At 40.4% G+C, this 20,821-nt stretch overlaps 1 long non-coding RNA gene across 2 annotated transcripts in view; it reads left to right on the top strand.

Moving 5' to 3' along the window:
* Window positions 1-20,610, top strand: part of LOC121954276 (uncharacterized) — a 32,335-nt gene extending 11,725 nt beyond the window's left edge. Inside the window, exons 2-5 of one of the 2 annotated variants that reach the window (XR_015778409.1) lie at window positions 5,302-5,370; window positions 7,572-7,712; window positions 8,003-8,158; window positions 19,127-20,610. This is a non-coding gene — a long non-coding RNA (uncharacterized LOC121954276). The remainder of the gene's footprint in view (window positions 1-5,301; window positions 5,371-7,571; window positions 7,713-8,002; window positions 8,159-19,126) is intronic. The other variant, XR_006106559.2, reaches the window with a different exon arrangement.
* Window positions 20,611-20,821: the final 211 nt, after the last annotated feature.

The raw sequence follows: 20,821 nt of genomic DNA, 5'->3' as shown, positions 1-20,821 counted from the left end.
GAAACGTTTTGCCCATCATTTAAAATAGTGGAACTTTACGTTTTAACAGTGCTTTGGTTATCATGTGGTTAGATTTAGGCACAAAAACCCTCAGTTATGGTTTGGAAAAGATCATATTATGGGATGTTCATAAAAGAAGCACCAGTTGCTGTACAGAAGCAGGGTTGAAACAATCAACAGATAAAGGGAAAAGGAGTGCACAGTGTGATAGGTCTTGAGACATTTGCACACTTAAGATCAAGTTGTTCCAAAAAATTTTACAGTTTGTGTCTTCAGCATATGAAACACTAGATAACCGTGTCTTTGAAGAAACTGTCTGCTAAACTTATCAGGAGATGAATTTTGTTTGCTGCTCATTAAAATAGTTTTTAGTCATGAATAAATCAAATGTAGACACCCTGCCAAATAAGTAGTGTTTTTTTCTTTTTTACAAAGATGCTCACAGCAAATTTTGTTAACACAGACAGACGCAAAAGTTAAATTGAACTCCGTGTTAATATAAAAGTATTGTTGGGAGATTGAGTTTTCTGATTCTGGCAAAAGTTTATTAGTAATTTGTGTAAACACAGTGATAAAACATTCCTCTAATTTATAAAACAACCAGGTGAAACATGCATGAGATTCTTATTTATATGCAAATGCACCTGAAACCTAATAGCTGAAAATATACCTGTTAGTATTTGATGAACAAAATGACTCAGATACAGCTTTTTTGTTAACATTTGTTTAATTGTGTATATTTGAGACCACCCCTCTTAGCTGGGAAGCCATTTTTAGGGGTCAATATCTTCAGACATATAACTCTTAGAGCTATGAAATTTAGTAGGACCGACGAAACTGTGCAACAGATCCAAATGATTGAGTGGCACAAGCTGAGATCATATTTTTAGTAGTGCAAAAAGTGCAAAATGGGTGATTTGGGGTGTTGTTCCAGGCATTCCCCCAAAGTATAGCCCATGAATATGGGTATAAACATTAACAGAATCCGATATATGGAAAGTATATGACACAGGTCCATGGAAATTTGTGTGAAAAGGGGTCTATTTGTGGCCATTCTGAATGTGTAAATTTGCAGGTGTCTTCCATGTTGTCTTCATGTTTCAAATGAACTACGGAGCTATGGTAATAGCGGTTTCTTGAATCTATTTGCCTTGTTGTTGTTACATGAACCTAACTGTAAAGTGAAATTAGTTGGTAAATTAGTTTAAACTATCCAACAAAAAAGGGAGACGTTAGCTGAGCTGCAACATGAAAACGCCTCTAACAGGTTAGGGCTGTGAACATGTAAGAAGCAATTTTCTCCTTCTCAAATGCAAGGCGAGGATGTGAATGTCGCTGGCAACCCTGACAACCCAATAGGAGCATGATGAACTTGATGCCCTGCCGCCCCCCCACAAAAAAAAAAAAAATTGCATTAACCGTATTTAAAGAATAAGAGAACCCAATTCACAAACCATGTAAGAACATTTAATTATATCACAGGTTATATAGGGTAAAATGCTGCTGTTAGGTGGTTTTGAAAAATGCTGCACTTCTGGCCACACTTCAATCACTGATGTGACAGCAGGTGTTTTTCGATCAGCTGTAATTGCAAAGCACCTGCTGCGACGTGTGGCTAGACAAAGAGCACGTTTAAAACAGAAAGCCGTACAGTTTTTTGCTCTGTGAAATTTAATGTTGTTGTAATGTCCAGGTGTGGGTATTTTTTTCTCCATGTGACACCAGTGTTACTGTGTGTTGAAACAGGAGTAAAGTGGACAAAATACAATAAATCCAAAGCTGCACATGTACAAGCAATTTACATAAAGCAAAATAAACATATCCAAAAAATGCATTCTGTGCAGTTGAGACCTACATCAACAATTTACCTCACAATGAGTACTTTTAGTTTTGAGGTATAAGTACACTTAAAGCAGCTCATTCAATATTTTTATATTAGCAATGGGTCAGATGAATTGATGTGATGCAAAAGAAGACATGAAGACGCGGTACAAAATCCATGAAGAATTAGCACCTACCTCTGCATTTCTGCCCACTGCACTCTCTCTGTGCAACAACAAACACATTTAGCAACTAGCTGGTCAATATAGTGTAGTGGAGCCAGAGCCACGTATTTCCTTCAGGATTTGGTGGGAACTAAAACAGAGCGAAAAATAGAGAGATAAATGGACTTTATCATTATCACCAAAAAAATGGACTCCATACAAACAATAATGTTGCACCATGAGTGGATGTGCAAATAAGCCATATCAGTTTTATAAGGTGATAATATGTCAATGGGGGACGAAAGGATGGGTATATGATGGGCTAAGCTTGGGTGATTTACCAAAGAATTGGTAGTTACCAAAGAATTAAAACATTTTGATGGTACAATTGTCAATACTGTCAAAAACAGACACCCTTCTATTAAATTCAGACTAAGGTAAGGAATGATTGTTCGAAGTGGGGATAACGTCACAGGGCTGTAAGCAGCTGGCCAGCACTGACAGAGAGGCTGTGGGGAAAAACGACATAATTTCACATTTAACTTGACTTAACTGAATTAAGGGTTTATTGCAGAGATAGGGATTATTCGAACAATAGACTAAGTAGAAGACTAACAAGACTAACCAAGACTGTTTTGGTGAAGATGTGTTTTAACATGAATTAACAAGGCAGTTAAGCTGGTTGTTTTGTGAAAGAGAGAAAGTTGAATTCAGAAGGTGCACGGTTGTATTTCTCTGTTTAATAAGGAAAAATAGGCATAATGACATAGCTTTTTTGACATTTTGTGATTTTGTATCTTTCTTTATCTAACTGAAAAAGAGCTTGCGTAACATAGGGGTTGTTCCCCTGTTGGTCAGGGGTTGCTCTTCACACGAATACCATCAAATTCCATATACCCCAGTGAAATATCAGATATTAAGGTGTAAAAAACATATACAGTCCAAGACTAGTGTATCTAATCACCACCACCCAGAGTGGTGGTGATTAGCTAGCTAGTGGGATACAGACACATCGCATGCACTAACGTGCACACACTGCCAGACCGTCTAGCAGAACAAAGAACAGAGAAGCTCAGATTACAACAAACACAGAGGGGGCGTAACTTCATTCCCTGCTCAGGATGCCATTACTCTACTATATCTTGCTGTATACAGAACCTTTAATGCAGGTTGAATGTAAATTTCTTTAAGTACTTTGACTTCAAAACTTAAATGGTAGTATTTTTCAGTTAAAACCTTGACGAAAAATTGTTTCACCCCGGAAAGCTTATTTGCCCAATTTCCCAGTCTCTCTGCTGCTGTTGTTTTTAGATTATGCATTCACTTTGTGCAGTTTCTCTGGAAGATTGAAATTCTCCCGTAAGCTTTGAGGCAACCTGTGACCCTCCACTGATGGTCAAACATGATGATCAAGGTAAAATAAATTGAGGTGAAATTTAGCAAACTGCAAAGCAGCAATTTGTGCAGTCTAGTCACATAATTTTGCCAACTGACCCAACAACAAAAGTCCTGAGAACTGAGCCAATAAGTGGTGACGTTTGATGCATATTTCATACAAGGGCTAAAAGTTCTAAATGAAAAAAATACATCACACCCAAACTCCTGAGTGCTGAACAAATATTCCAATATTGAAATTTAGCTAGTGTTGTTCACCTTAGGAAGATTTGTTCTTCACTGCTGTTAGTGTAATTGCTTTCTGCCCCACAGCCCCACTGAAATAAAACGTCCAAGGTAATACAGCTTGCTTTTCTTCCATAGTACGCTCGTGTGAAGGCACCATGACTCAGCCCCAGACTGATGCATTTTTGCATTATTTCATCTTGTAGGAAAAAAACCCACAAAAAAACCCCAATAGAATCTTTATCAGGTCTGAATTACTCTGTTGTGTTTATCATTTTCATTCTACCTTCTGTTCCTCTACCCCCTCCTCTGTTTCACAAACCCCAGCTCATTAGTTTCCATCCCTCCACAGGATGACTGGCTGTCTCACCTCCTTATTATTAAGCCCCTATCTTACACGCCTATGCAAACTATAGCTCTCTGTGGGCCTGATGTTGAAATTATAAAGACCTATTCCCTCGGGGCTGAAACCAGTCAAGTCCCAATATAAGATAGAGAATGTCAGACTTAACCCCGTCCCCTCTTATATACCAATCAAGTAGATAAATAAAGGTTTAATTAAGAAATGCACCTCAATGGGGTTATGGGGCTCGGGGCTGGTGACTGAACGGGGGAGGGGGATATGAAGGGCACACGAGGCAATACTTAACCTATGGAGTAAAGCACAATAAAAGGATATTTATTAAATATCTGCAAGCCCACAGGCTATTGAACAACAAAGACCACATAGGCAGCTCATGATGGAAGAAACACCATTAAAAAGAGAAAACCATCACAGCTTAGTGATTATAAAAATATATTAAATAATCAATTCAATTATTTTGCATTTTATCACCTCTTTCAAAGAGCAGAGCACATATTATAGGTGAGGCATCAAGATTAATTGCTGTGGAAATGAATTTGGAGAGTAATTCTCATCATATACAAAATTAAATTTTTTATTTTTTTTTTTTGCTTTATCAGGATGAGTCAGAGTAGCAATGTTTGTTGTGTGGATGTCCTCTCTCCGCCGCTGCTACAACTCTGTGGGCAGAAAGACAGAATCCAATCTGTTATAAGCTTGCTATTAATTTTGGTGATTTGAAATGCCTGGATTAAATGACTCAGTCAGTCATGCACATTTAATGATAAAATATAGAAAAGCATGCAAACTAAAAAAAAAAAACCATGTAAGAAACAAATCACCAGTGTGTTATAAATACTTAACATCCAGCTGCTGTTAAACCAACTATAGATGGTTGTTACAAATAAACCACTTTATCATAAATTTAGTGAAGTTAGATAGTTTGCATGTTTACTGTTGCTTTCTGCTGAGACAATCCTCTGCAAAACATTGTCCTCTAAACTTACTTGGAATCATGCGATCAAACCTACATGAAACTTCTTCTCTCCACAAAACGGTTTCAAGGTTATCTGACAGATTTTATTTATTCTTTTTTTTTCCGTCTCCGTAAAGGTTAGCATGGCAACCATCTTATCAAAACTTAATGGCAGACTTTGCCAACCTCTTTCTCAACCGTTTTACAGTACTTTCCATAAGTAGAGGCTTTCTGCTCTAATGCGCTCTGTGATTATAGTGCCTGCGCAGCTGAAAAGATGCAGTTCTTCTCTACTGATTTAACTATTGTCTACAGCTATTTGAATTGCAACAGAAAAAAGTGGTTTTCTAAGTACTGTGTCCTTCTTTTCCTCCTAGGAAACTTAGAATAAGTAGGACATGCATGTCAGACGTCTGAGCCGTTATGGATCTATCTATGTAGCCAAGGTGAGAATAACTTCCTTCTTCCATCATCACACATCCAACCGTACCCGCCTATTTCCAATCTGGTGGCTATTGGAAAATATACCCTGAGCGAGGCGACAACACAAGCGAAATGGTGAAGTCTTGCTCACAAATACACTCACACCTTTTCCACCACCTATGTGTGTGTCTCGTTCTCTCTCCCTCCATATCTCCAGCACACACACACACACCACCGTGCAGTCAGTAACTAAAATGAGTATTGTGTGGTCAGATCCCACTGCTGTGTGTCACGCAGTTTATGGGCCTGCTAGCTTTTAAGTGGCCTTTTAAGATGTTCTGCTGAGCCATTAGTAGCACTTCACCATTAAACTACATCATTTAGGGAGCTGAATCGCTGAGCTGTGCCCTGAAAGACTGGGGTTACTAGTCGGACTAAAAGTAGGTCTGTCCTTTCTGAAGTGTGCCTCTTCATGCACTCTCGTCTGCATGTGTTGTGTGTCCAAGCCTGTGAGTGTGCAAGCGAGTAGCAGATACAAAGGGATATTTTTTATTTATATATTTAAGAGTAGAGGAAGTGAACAAATGGCCCGGCTGCTCTTTGCCTGAGGTAACTGTGGACCTCCATATGTAGCATGCCCATCTCCTGGCCCCATATCATCTCCACGAGTGGGCCTCTCGGGTCCAACTGACCCACCTCCATCCTCCATTCTCTGTCCCTCCATCTCCGTCCAAAGCCACACTACGAGAAGTACACTCCCGCCCGAGGCCACGGCTGACTTTCTCTGCAGTTTTCCATGATACAGCATGCAGCTCAGACAAGCCCTCTCCTCCGTCCCCTCAGAGAGGGGAGCGTGCTAAGGTTGACCGATTTAACAGCTGCTGGGTAATACACAGAAAGTCATTTGTTAAAATCTAATTGATCGCTCCATTTCCACCTCTACACTCACTGGATGTTCTCTCTGCTGTATGAGCGTGGCTGAACAACAGATGCTGTCTGTCCTGTGGAGGCAGGAAAAAAAAGAGCATAGAAGTGGTAGGGAAGCACGATGAGATGAGACGAGATTCTGTGTACATTGTAATCCTGTGTGGCCCCATTGCAGCCCGAGCCCGCAAGTATGAACTCGTTTTATGAAGGCAATAATATAGCTGAAGTTGAACAGCTTGCAACAAAAGGCTTGTAGAACCAAGTCAATATTGAAAAGAATAGAAATAAAACAACAGAAACAGGAGATTTCACTTACTTCTGGAGTTCGCTTTTCTCCCCACAGTCTGATATTTCTTACCATTTCATACCACTTGAGTTTCACGTACCAGACAGTCCTCTTGCTCTATACGCTGAGTTGAAGGGCCCTGTTCTTAAGGGACTGAACTTGTTAACCCTTCCCAGAGAGACTTTTTTTCCCTTTTTCATTTTCACCTCTTTGCTTGGACCATGCTCTTTTACCTTGAGGCATTATCTGGAGATGCAACCTGCAGCTGAGTTCTCATTCCCTGTATCACATGTATGTACCAACAGCTACATCAGCCCCCGGCCCTCTGGACCCGTGAGGTGCAACTCAGGCTAACCTGAGCCGGACTGACCATGTGACAACAAGACCAGGGCTGTGCCTGTGGTCTGTGCACCTCCAGAGCCATGTGAAACACATTTCGCATCAAAGCAATCAGCCACCAGCCCCAGGCACAATTCTCACCCGCTGAGCATCGAGACGACGAACGCTATCTAAACACCATCGCAACCCAGCCCGCCTCCGTCTCTCACCTCTCTCCAGCCTGTCACTGCGACCTCAGTCAACATATACCCCCATACACCTACTTATTATCATCAGCGGTGGCCTGCACATGTTGAGTACCTGCCGACCATGCACACTCAGAAGGAGGCTCTTGCTCCATGTACATTAGTGGCAGAGAGCAAGTAGCTAATTATAAAACCACTCTGGGTGCCTGGTTGTTCCTCGGCATTGCTGCTGTGCTGCTCCATGCAGAGTGGGGAAAATGAGCCTGTCAACTCAGTCCCAAGTTGCTGTGATGAGTGCAAATGAGGTAAGGCCCTGGAAGCCTCTTGGGGGAGCTCCGTGAGGAGAGGTGGCGCTTGAGGGTGTGTATAACACACACATAGATAGGACTGAACCGCATAGTTCGAAGCTTATTGACATTGACATTCGAAATCAACGTTTGAATGCTGCACAGGTTTTTTTCTTATGCATGTCTTCTTTTTTGTTCAGACAGTACAAGACTTATCCACGATGGCGCCACAACAGAAGCTCTCAATTGACTTGTAATGGTACACAAAAGAGCTCTTACTCGGAACAAATCTTACTGGCACACGCCCAAAGTCCGGGCCTGCTGTGATGGATCAACCTCTGGTAAGCAGGTTAGGTAGCTGTGGTTTCCTCCTGGTTGTTTGTGTAGGTGGAGATAAACAGAGGTGATATTATCTGCTGTCCCTGTTTGCAAGTCAGCTCCATGCTAAAAACAAGCCAGTTATGCTCGCAGCAGATCCATTTGCAGCAGCCAGCACCATAAATTACATTTGATTCATTAAGAAAGTTGATTTAATTAAAAAAAAAAAAGACAAACTTATTTAATCAGATGAATCACTTCATTCAATATGGGGAAGTTATTGTTGAGGATTTTTTTAAAATCTTCTTTTCAGGTGAAGACCAGGCCGCCAGGAAAGCTTCGAAGCCTTGCAGCCAATGTTTCAGTGAAAAAAATCCCCTGCAGCCCAAAAAGGATTTTCCCCAGAGGCCACCGTTGTAAAAAAGATATCTGTAAAACTCTTGCCAGGACACCTCGAACTGCAAACAAGGTAATTCATGACTTTCTGTTACAAATTTTTGATACATGGAAGTTTTGTATTTCTAAAACTTTCCTGGAGTTGGGAAAAGGGGTTTAAAAATGAAGATGTCATCACAATGTAAGTCTACGCGTCGAGCGGGAGCTCCTGGGTGGGGCCAGTAGGAGAAACACGGCTGTGCATATTCAGTGAGTTGCTTACCATGAAACAAACCCAGAAGCTATAAACTCTATTTGGTGTATGTGCCAGGTTCGCAGTTCCATTTGAATGAATAGGTGCCATGTTGGCATCCGGTATCTAGTTATTATAATAAATCTATGGTGATGACTTTAAAAAAAATATATGTAGACAGACATTTGAAGCTCCATTGGAAAAACCTCAACAGAAGCTTTGAATGTCGAAAAATGACATTTGGTTGAGCCCCACACATAGAAACACATGGCACATAGACTGATGGCTCTGATTTGTAAGCTGTCAGGCAAAGTGGGTCAATATGTGACAAACAAGAGGGACTTTCAGATCCTCGTGCCAGCCTGCACAGTGTGATTGACCCGCAGGGCTGCAACACACTGTGGCTGGGTTCAGACACCCAAATACCCACAGAACTTCAGGTACATTTATGCTGTAAATAGATATTTGTCCCCTCTTCATATAGAATGTGTGATATTAACTTTCTGCTGAATGCCTTTACTGTGCTTCTGTTGTTAAAAAAGTAACTGTCTGAGGGACCCGATTAATAAAAAGCAGCACTTTGTTCCTGTGTGAACCGCGCTGCATAATGATGGTCGGGTGCAGCTTGCCATTATGGAAATGCACAAAGAATTCACTACTCTCTTCCACGGAGACCAGTGCTGGAATGTAAAGTACATTTACTAATGTACTTCAGCACATTTTTCACATACTTCTGTATGCATATTTTTTCTATAATTTAATCTTAAATATGAAATTATATTAAATATAAATGAAGTTTTCCCTATGTTTTTCTGCCCCACCTCCCTTTTTTAAACTAATTTTGAGGGCATTTTCTTGTCAACTTCATTCTAATTTGTGGGACATTTCTTGCCAAGTTTGTTATTGCCTTTTTCCTCGTGTTTTTTGCTCAGGTTAGGGTTAAATAGATCCTGAAAGGTTGATCACGGTTTAGTAGAGAAGTCACTAGAATCAAATAGAGCAGTCTATAGAATTAGTAAAGGCCTGTAACACATGTAATACACACCACTATATTCCCACTTTTACTTAAAGACCAGAGAACGTCTTCTGCTGTTTGAGGAGACAAACTGGTGACAGCAGACATCAACGCACCTCTGATGATAAGGAGTGTCCTGGCATCCAAGCCCTTCCTGTCATTAGCTCACGACAGTGTCGGAGCTCATTTCACACAGACTGCCTGAACGCCTGCGACGATCACAGCTTCACATGTGCGCGGGCCAGCCGGCTTTGATTCCACACTGCTTTCTTTTATCCTCTCTCCTTTCCCCCGTCTCTCTTCATCTGCATTCCTCCACTCCCTCCCCCTGGTGAGGTATTATTAGCGGCCGCACAGAATATATTTTTTTTTTTTTTTCATTTTGGTGATTGACAGCTAAGGTGATGCCTTCCCTTCATTTGCATATTATGCCGTTTACTCTCTATACCTGCCACTAATGGCGGTGATTCCCAGACTGCCGTTCCTGAATTAGCATGCTCCAGCCTGGGAGTCAGGGCTGCTAATCAGAAGCTGTGGTGAGAGGAGAAGGACAGCTTCAAATTACATCCTTCACAGTCAACAGGAGGTGCACATGAAAGTGCGACGTCCCGTCGTTTTTCTCCGAGCGGAGGAAGTTTGCAGATCGACAGTGACAGCACCCCGCTTACCTCTGAGACACCGACTAGAGCATCTCCAATTAAAAGCCTCCTATGATTCCCTCTATTAATAATAAATGCCTCTGAGCTTGGCAGAGCTGTGATTGGTAGGTGTCTGTGAGGCATTTTAGTGCACACACACATTAGTGGGAGCAGTATATTTGCAGTATACTCGCAGTTTTGGTTGCATGTGTGCACATGCATTTTTTTTTCTAGGAGAGCATCCACGTGCTGTCATATTCTAATGTACATTCAGTGCAGTGTTGGGTTTCCTGTGGTCTTCACCTCCTGTCTGTGGTGGTGGTTACCTCATAATCACGCCTGAAAAGCCGTAACGCGCCTCTCTGGAAACTGAAGATGCCACATTGGATTTCAGCAGGAAATCTGAAGAGGTGCCTCTCTCCTCACTGCTGAGGTAGATGCCGGGAAGCCAGAGACAGTTTTCCTGAAAAAATGTGTTGCTGCAAACACTGTCTGTCCCCGTGACTTCTGCACAAACATTGGTCCGGCTCCAGAACACCTGGAGTGCTGCAGCTCTTTATTAAAGGCATGACTTCACTATTGTCACAATCATTACAGATTATGGGCTTCATAACCGCCTCAGACTTATATAAAAAGGGCATCATACAGTAGGTGGAAGCGCACCAATAGCCGCAGCACACCACACCTCATCATAATAACAATAATTGAAGAAACGCTGACATCTAAATGGAGGGCAAGCCTTTTTCGGGGTAATTTGCAAAAGTGAAGTTAGCCAATGAAGTGGATAGAAACTTTCCCATAAATAAGTCTTGAAAATGTTTTCACAGAGGACAATGAGGCCGTCTGGTGAGGGCATGACTTCGAAATGACTCATCCACCTGGTTGCTCTGTTTCTCATTTAACGAACACAGTCAATCACAGTGGTGTATCGTTGCTTCTCCGGCTGAAGCTAATGCATCCTGATGGCTGCTTTATTTACATCTCCTATCACTTCGGCACAGCCCTTTGTATTCAAATGTCTTTAAATGTCTTTCACTCGCTGTTGCAGCGTTCATTCCTCCTCTCCATTCTGCAGATTCAACTGATTTTGCTAATGCCTCCAGGACGTAATCAATATGCATGACTTAAGGTGTCAGTTATCAACACACGAGTGGTTTTTCAGGAAACATTATCCTTCTCCGCCTCCTGCTTTGTACCTGAATAATGTCGTCTATGGATCGGTGGCGAGTGCATGTGGCGGGTAATCAGCAGACATTCGCTGTGGCCTGTCATGCTAACAGAAAAAGTCGTCCCAGAGGCACAGGGGGCAAGATGACCATAGCATGCTGTAGGACATGGAGACCATTGTGACAAACACTGGTGATAAATGGAGAAGGTGTGACCTTGGAGGAGGTCTTTGCCCTTCTCCTCCTCTCCTTTCATTTGACAATTCCTCTTTTATTCCGTCTCTCCTGTGGTCACTGTTCTTTGTACCAGCCACGAGGAAAATATCCTATCCTCATATCGTTTGTATCACTTTGCCATTACACTGCTTATTTTTACGCTGGAATTTCCATTTCTTTCAAATCAGATACCATACACACACCTAACACCTGAGCAAGTAACAGCTGCAGTTCAGTGCAGTGCACAGACACACTTTTCATCAGTAACACAAACAAATCTCTAACTCTGAAAAAAACAGACATCCCTTTTTTTGCCAACATCCACTCTCAGTTTTTCTGAGAGATGCAGAAATGTGACTTTCCAGACCTCAATTACAGGCAGATGATTCGAGAGAGGCTGGATATAACCAGAGAAATGAAGAAATTGCAGATCAGGCTATTGTTGCTTGTGTTTATTGCCACACCGTGTGTATATAGACCTTGGACAGATTTAATCCTGAGTGTCACTGCTGATCTGCGTTAACAGGAAAACACTCTCAGCTGTGCAATGCCACAGTCAGCTGGGATCTTTGTTTTTGTTTGAGCCAGACCGGGCTGGTCGAGCTGCCATATGTGGACATTAGACATAGCTGGATTGCAAAGTGGATTGCACAAACAGAGAATACTGAAGCAACTGCACAGCAGCGACATGAGGGATGTTGTTGCTGTTTGCACGGTAGACTCTCTTTCACTTTACCAATTAGGATGTTTGCACAAAAAGATTTTGAAACTGACTATTTTGCCATGATTGAAACACTTACATCATCATGGTTGGCTTAAGGCAAAGTTGCATACATTTCTGATTAAGGCAGCATTCCTCATTAATGTCATAACTCAAAATCTCCTTTTCACTGATGACAAATGTCCCGCTGCAGCTGTCAGCCATGTACTGATGACGCCCTACTTAAATCATTAGCTAGGAAGTGAGCCTGAGGTCTCCATGACTCCGTTATGGCTGGTATGATGATGCGAAAATACTTGTGTGCATGCACACACGCGTACACACACACACTCACATGTGCAAAGAGGGAGGGAGAGCAGGAATAATTTATTTAATACATGCATTTTTGACTTTATAACCAGTGCTTACCTATTTACTTAAAAATCATTTATTTTGCACAAGGGTACTTTTTTCACTAAACACAGCTTTGTCAAAGCTCCCTTTTTAAAAGTTCTGTACGCAACATTCAGAGCATTAATATGATAGCAAAGCTCTATTCGCTATGTAAAAATAGTGGTGTAATAGCATCCTGAGCAAAGAATGAAGTAATGCTACCTCTCTGTGTGTTTGTTGTAATTGGAGCCTTTCTTTAGTCTGTGGTGTTAAGCCAGTCCAGCTGTGCGTGCATGTCAGTGCATGTGTGTATCCAGCTGATTAGCTCATCGCTGCCACTTTGCAATGCAACCATACAGCGCACACACAGGTCTCATACGACACTCATACAACGGTTACTACTGATATCGGGACGGTGTTATTGTGCAAGCGTAGCGCCCACCCTCCAGTTCTCCCCTGGTTAACACTGTTAGCTCTGTCAGCACTGCTACTGTTGTTTAGTCCTATTTATGGTGTTAGCACCATTAGGTGCTAGCTGCTGGCTCAGCTACCTCCATGTTGAAAACCATGTCGAGACAACTCGTACTCTCTGAATTATACGTAGAGCCTCTTTAAATAATCCAGAGTCAACACTCACATGTGAAATAGTATGCATTTAATATGTGGGTCTGTGGGTTTTTGGCATTTAGGTTTTCATTTTTCAGCCCCAAAGTTGCCACTAGGAAGGAAGAGGGGACCTGTACCCCTTCGATATTTAGAACATGTGCATTTGTCACTACCGATATAAACATGAAAGTAGCGGAGAACTTTTTTTTTTACCAAATTAAAAACATTTGCATCATAAACTGTTCGTAATTGGTGCATAAAAAAATCCCCAGAATGCAGGAGACTAAGTTTGACATCCTAAATTTTCTAGTGGTGGAGCCCCAAACCCCTGGTTTCATATGTGTCTATGCCATTGCTTTAGACCCGTAAACTGGAGCTGTGGTTTAAGAGGTAGAGCAGGTCGCCCTTTAGTCAGAAGTCGGCCCAGTCAGCATGTCAAAGGATCCTTTGGCAAGACAATTGCCCGATGTCGGTTCCACCGGTGTGTGATTGTGTATGAAGGTTTAGAACCTAGCAGGGGGCACCTTGCACAGTAGCCTCTGCAACAAGTGTATGAATGTATGCGTAAATTGGTGAATTTGACTCATAGTGTGAAAGCTTTGAGTGTTTGAACGACTTGAAAAGCTCTGTGCAAGCACAGTTCCATTTACCATCCATAGAAACCTTGAATTGCAGATGTGTGTTTTGGTCACTTCCTTGATGGTACAGTATTGTGCATCATTCAATAGACAAAATGCTCCCACACTCTTAGTTTGAGCAGCTATTTAACACTGATAGTGACAGAGTTTACTTAGCTGACAAAGTGAACATTTGTGGATGATATAACATCACATTTAGATATTTCCAGAAGCCTGTACTCCACAGTCAAACATTAGAACAGCGTGAGCAGGAAGTTGATGACTGTGCCTCAGAATGAAAGCAACTGCACTAATTTTCTGTAATCATACAGTGAGAAAAGGTCTATTGTACAAGAGGCAGAGAAACATTTTCTGAGCTGAAAGAGCCTCAGTAGACCAGAAACAGCACAGCTACAGGATATAAGTAAGGGCCACAGCTCTCAGCTGCTCTTACTACTTAAAAAAAAAAAACTTTCCACATGCTAAATGCCTCAGGTTCACACTCCCTTGTCTTGGGGACGCTGAATTTACCTTGTCCACCACTAGTTTTAGAGGAAGAGGGTAGTCCAGAAAAGTAAATTACAAAAGTTATCATAAAACTCCTGCAATGTTAACTGCATGAACTTAAGAAATGGATAGTATCTAGGGCAGATTTATCCTGTAAGGCTTACCTAAAACTTCCACAAGCTCCAATTATTTGCTTCTTTATGGTACTAAAAGAGATTTAGCAATTAAAAATGACAGCGCTGAATCTTTTTCTTCCAAAAAGAAAAACATCACTGACACAAGAACGCCAGAGGTCAATAGCGAGTGTTTTCAGTGTTAAACCACACAAATACATCGCCACATACATAGGCTTTATTTGGTCGACTGAGCCTTCACAATGCTGCCGGGTTCCCGCAAGCCACAATAGATTAATTAAATTCATTTCATTTCTTAATTAGCTCCATTTTTCTCCCTGCCCCGATATAGCAAAATGTAAATGTCAAAAATTAAAGCATTCAGATTAATCTCATGCTGCTTTGCGTCGTTCTCTAAAATGTTTTGGACAAACGGATTTTCATTAACATCATGATTATCTTACTTTTACGTATATACACTTTTAAATATTACACTTTTAACCACAAATCAAGTGAGCAGTAAAATAAACAATAAAACTACTTTATGAACTCTTTTGCACATGCACATTGAAGAAACATCACAGACTTCTAAGTATTCTGTTGAAGGAATTTGGGTATTCAAATTTATAGCATGTTTATTAAATTGTATATATACTGACTGTTATGACTAAAGAGAAAAAAAGTGTGCCGCAAACTTTATTTGCTCCTTCAATTAAAATATTTTAAAATGCCAGAATTATGACAGCTTTCTACTTCTGACAAACATCTTTAGTCTGTGTTTTCTTTTTTTTTCAAAGCACTCAAAAGAAGAAAAAAATCAATACGGGTGTTAAAAAAATATGTCGTTTTAGCTTTGATTTTGTCTATTGGTTAAAAGAATGTTAACCCCTTCTTTTTCTCTTAAAAGATGCGTCTTCGCTCTTAAGCAACGGCAAGAGGAGGGGTGGAGCAGGGGTTTGAGTGGTCGGCTTCAGGGGCTACAGCCCTGAATGTTTCTCAAAAGTCATGACTGTGTTGTACTAATGTGTTTTTAATGCCTTTAAATAATAATATATTCCCATGTTGTTTATCCTACTGAGCTGCTCTAAAGAAATCTAATATAAATGAGTAAATGATCTTCTGTTGGCCAGATATTCTGTTCAAAGTACTGAAGATCACATTTACTTGGCAGCGTAGGGGATCCTTGGTTTGCAGTTAGAGCAGCCCAGATTATTATGGGATGGATTCAAATGTAGCATATTTGTCAGGTAAACATTCATTCTGTGAACTCTACTGCATAGCACAATGAAAATAGGTGTTAAGATTAGTAATGTGTGTTTACGCCAAACTCCTCCCTTACTGTTGTTATTTAACTTCGAAATAGTAACATCAGAAAAGCTCTGACTCTTTGTAGTTGGAAGTGGCAAGAATGAAAATGAGTCATCCTCAGCATTTGTTTATGTTTTCAGAATAATGAAAACAGTTTGAGAACAATTATAGATTCAAAACAGGATGAATGTGCTACAGGAAGATATTTTCCTTGCCAACTATCATGTTTTTTTCCCCAAAATAATGTACAGATATTCAGACATTCTATTATGTTAAATGGCTTGAAAAATAGTGCATATAGCTGACGTAAATGGAGGAAAAATCTCCCACAGAGCATGTTACCAGAACCCCTAGGTTTAGGCTGGGCCTAGATGTTTGCAGTGTCTGTCTCTGCACCTATTAAAAAATCAACAACAACTAAACAAACAAAAACAACCCACAACAACTTCACTAAAATAACCATTATGAGGTACTGAGGCACATATTTAGATGCTCAAAACATAATGTACATGGTGTACCTGTGTCTCTTATTTGACAGGTTTTAAAGAATTAAAAACAACATCATTTCATGATAGCTGATGTCACTTACTTACTATAAAAATACTGGTACGATTTAAAGGCTTCAGATTGTGATCATGTAATGAAAAACAGGATTTTAGGGTGAACTCTTGAGCTGCGGTGACTTTAATCACTTCGCTGACTGTGGGACAAACCTTTATATCTGATCGACACGGTGTTGAGAGAGCTCGCTGTGAAGTCGGTACGACAGCATGTAGTATAATAGAAGTGTCCGCTCTTGTGGCCCTTGTTAGATGAAGAATGGTCCCCTCCACACAGAGCCCTTTGCCATCTTTTTGTCTGCAGGAGAGTAGTATGATGTGACCTTTAATGGCTGGCAGGCCAGAGGAGAGCACAGGACTTATAAGAACTGGCAGATCTGCAGCTGACCTTTAAAAAGCCCTCATATTGCATTAACACCCTTTCATCACTTGGATTATCTACTTCAGTGTGACCTCACTGGATCATTCTGACTTGTCAGCCTGTGACAAGTTGTAAAGAAAATGAAATTACGCATATTATTAAAAGAACACAAACTATTGTCTTAAAGCATAATTTGTAGTCTTCACCAGGTATGAAATGTTCTGTATGTTCCTGAGACTTTATAAAACTAAAAGCATTTTGAACATACACAAACATGACAACACCAGACACCTCAGCGATTAATGTGTCCATTTCTGGCTAAATGGACAGTTCTCAGGATTAGAGATGGCTATTTCAAGATGTTTATTGTGCAACTTTGTTCTTATAAGTCAGTTGAAGTTGTGATGGTCGACAGCTGATCAAGTCTGATCACACTTGCCCTGTTGCAGTTGCTGGCAATATAATTGACTTTTATGAAAGAAAAAAAAGTTAAAGGTCATTCACAATGACGTTTACGTAAGCCACTCAACTTTCTTTTAACTTAGTCAGTTACTTGAAAAGCCCAGTTTCCTTTTTTATAAGAAGAAAATATGTCAACCTTGTCACTCGGCTGAATTTATCTCCTAAGTTTTTCTTTATTCATGTACAGAAAAAATATTAAAATCTGAGCTCTGTGGACAAGAAAATACCCTTTTACCATTTTATATGCCTTTACTGTACTGGGTTTATATGTGTGAACAAGTGCATATCTTTTTATTGAATAAGAGGTCAAATGGTCATTTTATCAACCAAGACCGTAATGTTCCTGCTAACCTGACATGTCATTATTAACATTTTCAGGTATGGTGGTGATGGATATTTGGCATTTTGGAATGAAGCTCTTTGCATACCTTACTTTAATGTCCCAAAACGGACCATTTGTCGCATCACCACATGTAGCTGCAAAATACAGCACATCTTCTCATTAAACCTGCAACAAGCAGCGGACACAAGTTATCAACACATCACTGACATCTTGTAAGTTGACATGTTGCAACATTTGCATTCATGTGTTTTTTTTCTTTTCTAAATTTACCTGCAGGCGTGCAGAATCATATTTTCGCCGAGTGGTGCTGCACAGTGTAAATGTGATTACATGATTATGTATGTGCATGTGCTTACACAAGAGTGACAGGAAAACTGCTCACATGTACTTTCATCATTTCTTCAGTCAGCCGTTAGTCCAAAGAATCCGTGCACCCTCGCCTCAGGCACAATTGTTCTCTTTACAGCATGCGCCAAAATTACAAAAAGTTTAGCCGACGCATAAGCGGGCTTCGACACTTGCACTTTGACCTGCCGTAATGATGATGTCATATCAGATTTGAGGCGTCAATTAAATTAGCACATTTTAAACATCTTTTTTTCTGACACCTTTTTATATTCAAATCAAAATTTAAAACACATTAGTCTGTTAGTTATGGTAAAAGCGCCAACTATTTACAGCGTTATTTTACCCCTGAAGTTCTGCAGCACCCTCAGGACCCACCCACCTTCACCTGGTGAATAGACGTTTATTTTTAGGCCAACCAAAGAGATTAAAAAAAGGAGAAACCATGATGAAGTATTGCGTCATATCATTGGGGTACAACACATGCACAGTAAAATCTGGTCTGCATTTCCCAAAAGGCTCAATAGCTGGCGCACTATCACGGAACAAGGGGATGTTTGATTTGTTTCACTGAGGCGTCCGCTGTCAGCCTTGGGTTGAAATATGTTTACAAACATATGGGTGAGAATTGCAATAGTGAAATTATTTTTAAAAATCCCTCATCAAAGAACATTAACAAATGCTGTCTGTATGAAAACATTTGATCGCCATCCATTTAAGCGTACCCAAAAAGCTCTGTCAGGCACAGCGCACTCAAAGAGGCTAAAAAATGGCGCACTCAAAGAGCAACTTAGGAGACACCGTCTCTTTATTTCTAGTACCTTCTGCTGTAACCCTCCTACATTGCATCTACAGTCACACTGTGCATGTGTCATACCTCATAGCTCCCATCCGGTTACAGAGCATTTCCCAGCCCACTTTGCATAGCCTTAAAGCCAATCCAGAATCTAAGATCAACCTTGTTCCCTCAACAAAAATCCAGTGGGATTTTTCCCATTGACGGCACAACAAGGCTGTAAAACTGTGGTCTGCATGCTGACGTTGTGTTGTCTCATGTAGCCATTTGCTCGCAACATTTTTTTTTTTAAAGACAGTGTAAATCTTTTCATTAATTAGTAGGATATTTACTGACGTATTTTGTTTTGTCGAACAAAATGTGAAAATTTCTAAAGCTCGATTTAACAAAAGGCGTAATTTTTTAGGCACCTCACCAAAACCCTATAGATTTTGAAAAGAGGTTTTAGGTGCAGGTTTTAGGATTCATTTCTGCAGCAAGTTATTTAAGTTGAATATTGTCTCTTTTTTGGTTTTCACCGGCTCCTGCGGGAACTATCTTGCTCCTTACCTGCTGAATATTTCACTCACCAGCTGGTTGCTAATGTTCCTCTTGTGTATTTGGTGTTGGACATAGTGCACTATGGATTTTTAAAGCTTTTTTTTTTTTTTTTGCTTAAAACAGCTGCCTGCTCCAGCCAAAAATGTGACAGTGAACTAACACAGTAAAATTTCTGGCTGGACAACAAAAACAATGAGCTGATGGAAGCCATAATACTCCGTAGAGAGCTGAGAGGAGCAGCAGAGTCCGGTGATAATTCTGTGTTGGTGCACTTTAATGAGCGACTCCTTTCACATCACTGTAAATAACATGTCTTTTGATAAACTGAATCACGAAGATATCGATTATAGCTTCATGTATGGAATGTCTAAAATTACATCAAAAAATTGTTAATGTGCAGATTTCAGTTATGCTACAATTCCAATGCTATAAATATATTTTGTCATAGTATTAACGCTTTTCACTCTCAGCAACTAATACCCAAATTAAAATAAACATAAACAACTATATACAGAATTTCTCAAAAATACTCTTTTTCATGCTGCATTTTCCTGTATGCTTATAATTGTATCTTACTTAAAAAGATCCTGTAACATCCATCATGAGCATACTTTTTCTTCCACAACACAACATGTGAATATGTGTAAAATATTAACCGTTGGTGTAAATGTGCTGCCAGACACAGAGGCGCTATGATGTGAATCTGACGCTAATTATGAGAATCCCTGGAGATGTTAACGGATGTTCTCGGACCAGGTGCCACATCTTGCGTCTCATCTCAACCTGCTACAGCTGCCAAAGCTATCACAACTAGCACAGCCCCGAATCAGAGTCAGTCAGGTGTTCATAAGTACAGCCTCAAGGGACAAAAGATAGCTTGGGGAGACCCTTTTGATACAGCCCCTTCACTCTCAACTCCGCCCGTCTTTAATATACAAATCACCCCTGTCCCATATGGACAAGGTAATTGACTCAGTGATTTAAAGGCAACTTGACCACCTCAATTCTCTGCATGCGTCTCGGAGATAAAACATAAAAGATTGTTCTGGTAATCAGTTCAAAGACCTCCTCACTCTCGCCGTAGAAATCCAGCGACCCGTCAGCAATTCTAGATTACCGTAATGTGAAAATCTTCCCATCTGCCATAATTACCATGTTACAAAGGGCTGTCTTAAATTACACCAGGAATAATGGCTTTGTGCAGCTGGAGTCAGAGCTAGATACTTTTGTGTGAATGTGTAGCTCTTTGGTCACAGACATATATGTATGACATGCACACAGCGATGATTTGGCCAAGATGGCTTTGAAATACATGCAAATAACCCAAAAGCAGCTAATAAGGCCAATTTATGAATATACTATTTCTTGAAAACTTATCAAAGTCCAATTAATGGTATGCAGCCAGGTTTTTTTCTGATGACAGACCGATACCTGGCTGAGTCACACATTTCAAAATGGGGGGCAAAAAAGCCAAATACACAGTGCCAAAACACGTATTTTTGAGAGATGTAAAGTTAAGAAAATCCCACGTCTCATTAACAGATATGTCTTTTGACTGAAAGAGTGTCATTTGTCGTATATGTCTGTCTAATTTTAATAAAAATCGATTCCTCTGCAGCTGAAAGCCTGTGATTTGAAAGTCCCTGTCCGTTGTTCGTCCTCCAATGATTTATGTGCTCCCTGTTTAATTGCAGGTTTGGGAAATGCCCAGTGCTCGTGGCAAGTGGCATATTCTGACCTGGACAGAAATTACAGCCATTCAAAAGCAATGAATTTCAATCACCTTTCTTGTCCGCTCTCTAGATTGGCTCTGTGTCA

The sequence above is a fragment of the Plectropomus leopardus genome, chromosome 13 (assembly GCF_026936395.1).
Source record: "Plectropomus leopardus strain MGB_pleo_1.0 chromosome 13, ASM2693639v1, whole genome shotgun sequence".
NCBI classification, from domain to species: Eukaryota; Metazoa; Chordata; class Actinopteri; order Perciformes; family Serranidae; genus Plectropomus; species Plectropomus leopardus.
Note: the sequence above shows the minus strand (reverse complement) of the source record. Positions and strands in the feature narration are given on the sequence as shown.